Source organism: Cheilinus undulatus, linkage group 13, assembly GCF_018320785.1.
Source record: "Cheilinus undulatus linkage group 13, ASM1832078v1, whole genome shotgun sequence".
Classification (NCBI taxonomy): domain Eukaryota; kingdom Metazoa; phylum Chordata; class Actinopteri; order Labriformes; family Labridae; genus Cheilinus; species Cheilinus undulatus.
In genome coordinates, this window is record NC_054877.1 from 15,998,026 (window position 1) to 16,008,806 (window position 10,781).

Genomic DNA, 10,781 nt, shown 5'->3' on the forward strand with positions numbered 1-10,781 from the left:
AAAAAACTCACTGCTGAATCGTTGTCAAGTTCTGATAAAACTTACGCTTTAGCAGCATCCACACTAAGCTCTTCTGCCATAATTGCACCGGCCTCTTGCTGCTGCCTTTTTACATCATGACTCTGCCATGCATGAAAGTACTGCCCCTCGTCACTGATTGGTCCTGTCACTTTCTAACCAGGCCCAAACAGTTCAGATGGGAGCTTAACAAGATGGATTTGCCAGTGAAAAACAAGGAAATGAGCGTATCCATCTACTTTGCAAGGTTAGGGAATTTCTAGAGGATAGATTGATCAGGTTTTGGTAGTAGTATATTAGAATATTGTGGAAAAGTCCAGTTTGCAAAGATTTCCTGATCCTTTATTCTCTCACTCTGGTTCAGTACACACAACCACAATCACGGGGAAGGCTGCTGTCTTGACAAATGTCCATAGGACAATCATTGTCACCCTTCACAGGGAGGGTAAGCCACTGAAGGTCATTGCTGAAAAGTTCTTCTCAGAGGCTGTATCAAAGCATATTTATGAAAAGTTGACTGGAAGGGAAAAGTGTGGTAAGAAAAGGTGCACAAGCAACAGGGATGAGCTCAGCCCTCAGAGGACTGTCAAACAGATACAAGAAATTAGGGGAGCTTCACAAGGAGTGGACTGAGGCTGGAGTCAGTGGATCAAGAGCCACCACAAGCAGATGGATCCAGGAAGTATTCAAAGTGTTGTGTTCTTAGTGTCAAGCCAATCCTGAACTATAAACAACTTTATAAGCTTCTCACCTGGGCTAAGGAGAAAAAGATCTGGATCCTTGCTCAGTGGTCCAAAGTCCTGTTTCCAAATGAAACTAAATTTTACAATTCATTTGGAAATCAAGGTCCCAGAGTCTGGAGAAAGATCAGAGAAGGACAGAATCCAAGGTGCTTGAAGTCCAGTCTTTTCAGTTTCCACAGTCAGTGATGGTTTGAGGTGCCATGTCATCTGCTGCTGTTGGTCCACTGTGTTTTATCAAGTCCAGAGTCAATGTTGTCAGCTGTCTACCAGGAGATTTTAGAGCGCTTCATACTTCCATCTGTTAAGAAGCTTTATGGTGATTTCTTTTTCCAGAAGGATTTGGCACCCGCCCACAATGAAGCCAAAACTACCAGAAACTGGTTTGCTGACTATGGTGTTACCAGACAACTGGTCTGACCTAAACCTCGTAAAAAATCTCTGAAGTAAGATGAGAGACACCAGACTCAACAATACAGATGAGCGGAAGGCTTCTATCAAAGCAACCTAAAATTCATAACACCCCAGCAGTGCCGCAGACTGACCGACTCCATGCCATGTCACACTAAGGCAGTTATTTGTGCAAAAGAAGCTCCAACCAATCTCTGAGTGCATAAATGAGCATCATTTTCCATGAGGTCAACATTTCTGTATTATAAATCCTTTTTGACTACATATATATATATATATATATGTATATATACATATATATATATATATATAAGACAAAAAGTCTTCAAATACTTCACTGTGTGATGATGACTCTGGGGTATATGGACGGTTCATTTCTTTAATTCAATCACAGGAAAAAAAAAATGAACTTTTGAACTTGGAGGTAGTCCTAGTTAAGTATTCAGACATTCCACTCTGTGTTCCTTTTTTTATGATCCAAGACCTCGTACATGCAAAATAAGACATTATAAGATGTTTAATGACCTGAACTTTCAACATCAAAGTTAAGACTATGCAACATTTTAAGTATCTGTTGTAACCTTGCACTCTATGCAGAAAAACTGTTGAAATGGTGCTAAAATCTGACAAGCATCCTGTCTTCTTTCCTCCATCACATTATTCAGATGCTGCCTGTTTGTTTTATATGCTTTCTCTGGGCTGTAATTGAATTTGTCTATATCGGCCTGACATGACACCCTGAGCAAATAGAAAGGTTCAAAGATGTCAGTCGGGTCCGTAGATGAAAGAATCCATTTGAATATTTACATTTTTTAACACTAAATATATTTGATTCACACTGTCAGTGATGACAGAGGCACAAACAAACATAAATCCAGTGAGGTTCAAACACTTGCTGCAGGAAAGAGGCTCTAACATGCCCACAGAGCAGATAACCATAGGCAGCTGGTACACATCACTTCATTTGATTAGCTGTCTGCACATTGATTAAACTCCTCGCCTGGTGTAAAGCAGGTCCTCTCACCAAATCAATACCTCCATCAGGGTTATCACCAAATCTCCCTCGCTCACTCTCTCCGCCTCTCCGCTTTTAAAGCTTTTCAAACAGAGCATGACAAAAAGTAATCCTCAAACTCTTAATCACGGATTAAACCCTCATGAGTGCTCACCCCGCTCAAAAAGAGAAAGTCAAGGTCATCTGCAGACCGTGCATCTGAAATTACCTCTGGATGATTAAGAGACCGTGGATGATACCCCATCATCCTTTTCAGATGTGATAAGAAGCTTTGAGGGCTTAGGAGAGCTGAAAAACGTAACACAGAGTCAGTCTTAGAGGTCTGAGGTGACCGTCCACAGCAGATCTACTGACGGACAGGTTTACCTTTCATCCTGCAGCACGTGGACGATCAAATTTACATCCAACACATCTGACAAGAAAGCTGTGGCCTAGTTTATACAATATTTTACATTTTAATATTTAGAATTAACAACTACCTTTGTTTAAATAACAGCACAGATCTGAGCATGTTATCAAGGTACAGTGCCTATAAACAGTATTCACCCCCTTTGATTGACTTTATACATCAGTCATGGTTGAAATAATTTTGCTCCTTTGACAAAAATACTCTTTAATGTCAAAGTGAAAACAGATTTCTACAATGTAATGTCAATGAAATAAAAACAAGTGATGCTAAATAATCAACCCTTTTAGTCAGTACTCAGTAGATGCATCTTTGGCTGCAATCACAGCACTGAATCTGTGTGGATAGGTCTCAGTCAGGCTTTCACATCTGGACGCTGAAATTTTACTCCATTCACCTTTACAAAAATGCTCAAGATCTGTCAGGTTGCACATGAACAGCCCTTTTCAAGTCAAACCACAAATTCTCTACTGGATTGAGGTCTGGGCTTTAACTCGGTCACTCCAGAACATGTTGTCTTTAAATCATTTTTATGTAACTATTGCTGTATGCTTAGGGTCATTGTCTTGCTGGAAAAAAAATCTTCTCCCAGACTAAACAGTATTTTCCTATATTTTTGCTGCATTCATTTTACCCTAATCATATATAAGCCTTCCAGGGCTGGCTGCTGAGAAGCAACTCCACAGCATGATGCTGCCACCACCATGCTGCTACTGTGGGAATGGTGTGTTTTTGGTGATGTGCAGTGTTTGTTATCCACCAAAAAGCACCATTTTGGTCTCAATGGATTAAAGAACTTTCTTCCACTTGACCCTGGAGTCTCCCACATGCCTTTTAGTGAATTCTAGTCGAGACTTAATCTGAGTGTTCTTCACCAGGGGCTTTCTCTTTGCCACTCTCCCATAAACCTTTGGTTGGTGAAGAACCCAGCCAGCAGTTGTTGTATGCAGAGTCCCTCCCATCTCAGCTGCTGAAGCTGGGCCTGGTCGGGGCAGATTTACGCATGTGCCAAATTCCTTCAATTTCTTGATGATGGATTTGACTGAACTCTGGGGAATGTTCAGTGCCTTGAAATCTTTTTTGTATCCATCCCCTGACTTACACTTTCCAATAACCTTTGTCTGAGTTGCTTGGAGTGTTCTTTTGTCTTTATGGTGTAATGGTAGCCAGGAATACTGATGACTGGACCTTCCAGACACAGGTGTCTTTATACTACAATCACTTGAGACACATTCACTGCACTCAGGTGATCCACATTTCACTAATTGTGAGACTACTGGACCTCTGTTGAATTAGGCCAGTCACTTTAAAGGGGTCGAATTCAAGAGGGAGTTTTATGTCAAAAAAGCATAATTATATTGACCATGGTTGATTTATAAAATCAGTAAAAGAGTAAAACATCCAAGGAAGTAAAAAAATTTCATAGGTACTGTATGTGTTAAAGAAGTGGGCCAAAATATTGAGAAGGAAATATATGATTATTCTGACTTATCTTATACTATAATCAAATTGCTTGTGCCAAATATTCATATTTTCATGATGATATTCTGAATAGATCTGCCTCACAGTAAAGCTCACCAAAAGAGACTTCATAGTTCCTTGTAGCACTTATAACATGATTGAAGGTAAAATGAGGGCAAGTTAACTGGCAAAAGAAGATAAACACAGCTATCACTATTGTCAGACATTATTAATGAGAAGTTAAGGGATGATGCATGGTAAAAAGTGAAGCTGACATCAACAAGGAAAAATACATTAATCCTGCACCTTTAGAGACATCTTCAATTCCTCAATTTAACTCTTTACCTTCATGTATTTGTATGATTAGCATGTAAAATGTCAGTTATTGTTAATTCCGTTCTTGGTTTATGATGTTATTATCATATTGCATATGATGTAATTTTAGATTATGAGTTACCCTGTGTTTTCTACACCTCATGTTTTAAGGTAGTTACAGCTTTTCATGTTTAAATCTTTTTATTACATGTATGATTCTTGACTTTTGCAAGTACCTGCTTTTCTTTTTCTATGCTCTGAGACAACATCATCAAAATAGCAACAGAAAAGCCTTTTTGTTGAAACTACCCTGGCAGCGAGGTCATGTTTTCAAAGGTATGTTTTTGCACAATCCTGCCATTTTAATGCAAAGGCAGACATTGATGCACTTTGTGCAGAGTTTTATGTAAGTGTCCAGTAAGAGCTCATTCAAAGATAAGATCTTTTTATAGTGAACGGACGCCGGCAGTTCTGATTACTCCTACAATCGTGGCAGCTTCAAAGCTGCTTTAATTTGGTGTGCAGTAGGATTTGGGACGCAGTATAAGGGTCTGTGCTTAATCCTAAATTTAGCGTGCTCATAAGTCACAAAGCTGCATTGTGACACATGAACTATGAAAACAAAAGTTAAAATTATGGTACATCAAAATCCTCATAGCATTGGTTTTTAAAGTCTTTAGTTGGGTAAAATGTGAAAATTTGAGCATTGATCAACCTGACCCACACAAAGTGTCACTTCCTCATCTCTGATGAGTAAAAATGTGTAAAAACATTTGGACACTTTGGACTCAAGAAAAAAAAAAGCCTGTTTGGCCTGGTATTGTTCAGTCTGATTTCAGTTCCAGAGTACCTGGCTCCATTTGCTTGATGAGTGAGCTCTTCGTGGGTTCAGTTCCCAGGCTTTATGACGCAGTAAGAGGGCACCTGAGTGATGATGCTCTCTCTGCCTGTGAAACAGTCCTCCTCTACTGACAGACACAAACACAAAGAGAGCGGTGGAGGTTCCCGGCTGAAACAGGTCAGTCCTCACAGACTGACAGTGTGGACAGAAGACTGAAAGTGGATGAAGCGACTCTGCACTGGAGACAAAGAGAGAGACCTGGCTGACAGTTCCCTCATTTTGGAGCTGTTTCAAACTATCATTGGATTTCAATGTTTATTTGTGCCACTTTTTAGCTGCTTTTCACCACAATTTACATGCATTTTTGCCCCTTTTTCACCTTTCACTCATGTTTGCCACCTTTTAACCCTTTTTACCCTATCTGGCTATTTTTGCCTCTCTTTTGCCACTCTTCACCCATTTTGCTACTATTAAACCATTTTCTGCCATTTTTTTTGCTACTTTTCACCATTTTCCATCCATTTTGGCATTTGGTAACCCATTTTTGCCACTTTTGAAAGCCTTTTTACTACTTTATCAGGCTATTTTGGTACCCTTTTGCCACTGTTAACCCATTTAACTTTTTTTTTCAACAATTTCTGCCTCTTTTAACCTCTTTCCATAAGTTTTTGGCTACTATTAACCTATAATAGCCACATTTTTGCAAATATTTAATTATTTTATACTACAAGTTGTCTCAGTTTTTTCTTCTTTATTTGGTGGCATCTGGATGTTTTTGCATATAATAGGTTGGTTATGAAGTCCAACATTACTTTGCCAAAGGTTTAGTTCAGGAGATGATGAAGTTCAGAAGGATGAACATAGTGCCATGTCCCATTAAAGCAGACCAAAAGAAAGCACGCACAATCAAGATAGGACTATCTCTCTGTTCTCGATTGTCACAACACGAGCATACATAAAAGAAAAATTAAAAAAATACACCACACCTAACCCATGCCCACTAACCAACCTGTCCCAAATACCCACCCACCTCACCCCAAGGGCCCCAAGGATGGACCAGTGAAATGGTTCACAGTAAAGCCTTGAGAGTTCTGATGGTATCAAACTAATATGTCCACACAAACCGGAGGTCCCACATTACCCCGATACTTTCTTCTCTACATTGGTTGCCCTTGAAATACAGAATTGATTTTAAAATCCTTTTATTAACATTTAAAGCACAATACCATCTGGCCCCTCCATATATCACTGAGCTCTTAACTCCCTGTACCCAAAATCACAATCTAAGCTCCCTGAGAGCCCCTTCATTTGCTGTTCCCAGGTCCAGACTGGCTACCAAAGGTGACCGGGCATTTGCCATTAAAGCCCCTAAACTCTGGAACTCCCTACCAGAGGATATAAGGCTGGCTGACTCGCTCCCAGTTTTCAAAACTAAGCTTAAAACTTATTTATATAGGAAGGCTTTTTCTTAAAATTGAAAATCCTTGTTAATCTTGGGTGCTGTTTAAACTGTATCTATCTCACCCCCCTCCCTAATATATTTGTTGCATTTTTATTATATGTATTCATCATCTCCTTTTTACTGTTGTTCATTCTTGTTTTTAATCTGTCCCTGTTTATCTTGTTTTATTCTATGCATTTTGTAAAGCACTTTGAAACTGTGTTTTGATAAGTGCCATATAAATAAAGTTTATTATTATTATATATTATTATTATCAGGTTTAGCATGGTGCATTTCTGCTGCCCAACACTCCATGTTTGCGATATCAATAAAATCAAATAATCATATATATGGCTGGGCCCTAGAAAGCTCTCTCTTTTCTCCTCCCTTATAGGCAGCCTTGACTGTATTACATAAAATAATGGGCGTTATGAGCTTTGAGTCCTTAGATCACAAAATCAATTCATGCATTTGTGGGCACACACTGTTTAAGGGTACATTTGTTACATTTGTTTTAACTTGTCAGATCTGGTTTGAATAGGGATAATGACTTACATAACTAGCCACATGGCTGATATAGAATATATGGACAAAAGTATTTAGCCTCACCGGTTAATTATTGAATTTATGAGTTATAATCAGACCTGTTACCACAGGTTCAGTGTCCATTTGCAAACATTTGTGGCTTGTGACATGCGTGGGTAGTTCTGAAGAGCTCAGTGACTAATGTAAGCATAAAACTGTGCAGAAGGAGCTTCATGGATGGACTGGGTTTCAGTGGCTAAGCAGCTGCATGCAAGCCTCACATCACCAAGTCCAATGCCAGGCGTCAGATGGAGTGGTGTAAAGCACACTGACACTGGACTGTGAAGCAGTGGAAACGAGGTTTTGTGGAGTGACGAATCACACTTCTCTGTTTGGCAGGTGATTGGGTGAGTCCAGGTCTGACGGATGCCAGGAGAACGTCATGCTTCAAACTTTGTGGCAACAGGACCTTTTCTGTTCCATTATGGCTGTGCCACAAAGCAAGGACTATAAAGACATGGTTTGATGAGATCGGTGGGGAAGACAAGACTGGCCCACAAAGAGCACTGACCTCAACCCCATCAAGCACCTTTGGGATGAACTGGACCAAAGATTGCAAGCCAGGCCTTCTCGTCCAACAGCAGTGCCTGACCTCATAAATGCTCAACAGAATGAATGGGCACAAATTCCCACAAAAAAACTCTCAAATCTCGTGGAAAGCCTTCCATGAAGAGAGGAGGCTGTTATTGCTGCAAAAGGGGGGACACTCCATATTCAAGTCCATGTATTTGAAGGCAATATCATTGCAGTCCCTGTTGGTGTAATGGTTAGGCAGCTGGATACTTTTGTCCATATGATGTTACTGCAGACCAGCACAATGTGACTGCTTGTCAGGAGGCTCAGCTCCATCTATATATCAGTTCCGAGTTTAATCTAAAGTTTTATGTGCAATAACCCATATTCATATCTAAATGAGTATAAGGTGCATAATTAGTTTTTCTATTAATATGATTAGTAACAGTTTTATTTTTCCCATCGTTTTCCCATTTTTTACCATCCAGTATTTCTTGATTCCTCTTTTTTTTTTTAACTCTGACTCTTCAGCTGCTGCAACAAGAAGATTTCCCCTAGCCGGGGATCGTGAGGTTTATCTTGTCTAATCTAGTAGTTTCTTTCTCGAGCAGCTAAAGTCTCAGTGTGACCTGAATAAAGTGTAACTCAAGCAGCACTCTCACACAAGCAGAGCTCTTCAGACTTCAGCTCTGTACAGAGGATGTACTCACTCATCAGACTGCCTCCAGCTACAGAAACAGCAGATAAGCTCCGGTCCGGTGTTCCTCTCTGCTTCCAAGACGGCTTACTGGGATGAATCATCTCCACTCGATATGATCCTGAAAAGAAGCAGAAAATGAGAGCTCATTACTTGTCCTGTTGCATGGCGTCTTGTAAGTTCATTGTGTGATTGTTCATCATATATCATGAATACATTTGGATTTTTTTTTATTATAAGCTGAACTACAGAAAAGATGATGGATGTTTAAATCATGTTGTCCAATTTTTCTGACTTTAGAAGCTTTCAGCTCATTTTCATTTTATGACTGTCTGTCTACTAAAGCAAACCTCTGATCAAATTCATCAGGTCCTATAAGGTAGGTAACATTTGTGCTTTACTGCCCTCTACTGATAAAACCAGTATGTTAAAGAGAAGAACAAATCCTAACATAATCAGGTGAAACTTTGACAACAATAAGAAAAGATAGATATGGTAAAAAAAAAAGAGGTGTTGACGGATGTTTATTAAAGCTCCTGTGAAGAAATTTTAGCTGATTATAAAACAGGCTTTAATTTATACTGCTGTCTCTATATAGTCTACTAAGGCAAACAAAACCATCAACAACAAGACTAATTATTTCAGTGTGGCAATCTTTCATGTTTAAACCACCGCTGGTGAAGTGATTAACTTCACACTCACAATCAGCCACTTCTTTCATTATTCCTGCAAAGATTCAAAGGGAGTGATTCATTTCACTGTTAAACAGTCAAAAGTACTACTAAGCACAAAAAGTAAGGAAATTTGTGTTTGGTAGATTATTTCTTTCTTGTAATAATGCTTCTTGGCAATAAATCTTACACCACTGTGAGGCTGTTTATTTCCCTTCTTAATTGTGTCATATTTGTAAGGATGCAACAGACCTGATTATGTGGGTGGCTCCCATGAAAAATTGCCAAATCATTCTGCCAGTGCCGAACAGCTTATTCTGCTGTTGACTCTTGTTTTGAGATTCTGTTACCCCCAGGTTCTGACTATCAGGTGCCTGATTGGCACCTGTTATGTTCAGCGATGTGTCCAGATTCTGCGTTTGCCTGTGGTGCCATTTTAAAGGGAAATAAACAGCAATCAAAATGCACACTCAAAATATTACAATACCACAAAACACCAATCAACAAAAGGATTTATGATATAGAAATGTTGACCTTCTGGAGACTAATGCTCATTTATGCATTCAGAAATAGGTTGGGGGGAGCGGGTGGCCTGGTGGTTAGAGGCGCTCCCCCGTGTCGCAGGTGGCCCGGGTTCGAATCCGGCCTGAGGCCCTTCACCGCATGTCTATCCCCCACTCTTGACCCTGTTATCAACTCTGTTCACTGTCCTCCTCTATCTAATGAAGGCACAAAATTGCCCAAAAATAAATATAAAAAAAAAGAAAGAAATAGGTTGGGACGTCTTTTACATAAATTACTGTATCAATATCAGAGAATTTATGGAAATTTTACTTTCTCAAGTAGATAACTGGATAAATAAACTTTTTTGTGATTTTTTCAAATTTTTAAGATGCACCTGTATGCGTCCAAAACTCCTGGACTACCCCTCTAAGGTAGTGAAATAAAATACTGGAACTAATTCCAAATATCATGTGTTACATTTTGACCTCCGCCTCAGCAGATCTCAATCACTGATTTGTTTTAAGAGCAGTAAGGAGTTTTGTTTTTCTGGGCCTGATTTTGTTTAGTTGTGAGATTTAAGAAATAACCTGACATTCTTTGTATGTCTGTATTCAGCTTTGATTCAGTGACAAGAGTGAGAGAAGACAGAAGAACTTTGACTAATGTCTACAACTCCACAACAACTGAGCATCCACAGAAACTGGAGTGAGCTGATGGATGGAAATCTCAACAGTAACAGAAGATAAATTATGAATTCAGAGGAAACAAACTAACTCCAAACAAAATTGCTCGAGTCCATGGCTGCGATTTATTTTTGGCAATGCTGCTGCAGCAAATTATGGGAATGTTTCTGTTTTTACATTTATTCTGAAAGTTTCTGGAACTTATCAGGCAAGTTTCTCCGGAAATCTTCTGTGACATGAAAATAACGTGGGAGACAAGCAACAGCGTGTGCAGCTTTGATGACGTTTTTGACTTACTGGTGCTACATATAGTTGAACATGTTTACTGTGACAGTAAAGAGTGGAGAAGCATATAATGCAGTGGCAATTGGGAGTTTGGGAAACATCATGCCTGCCAGAGGGACCGTCACATGTGTGGAAGAGCAGGCATCAGCTGTGCAGACCCAGGATCAGCTTCTGTCATGGGGCAACTGAGACAGA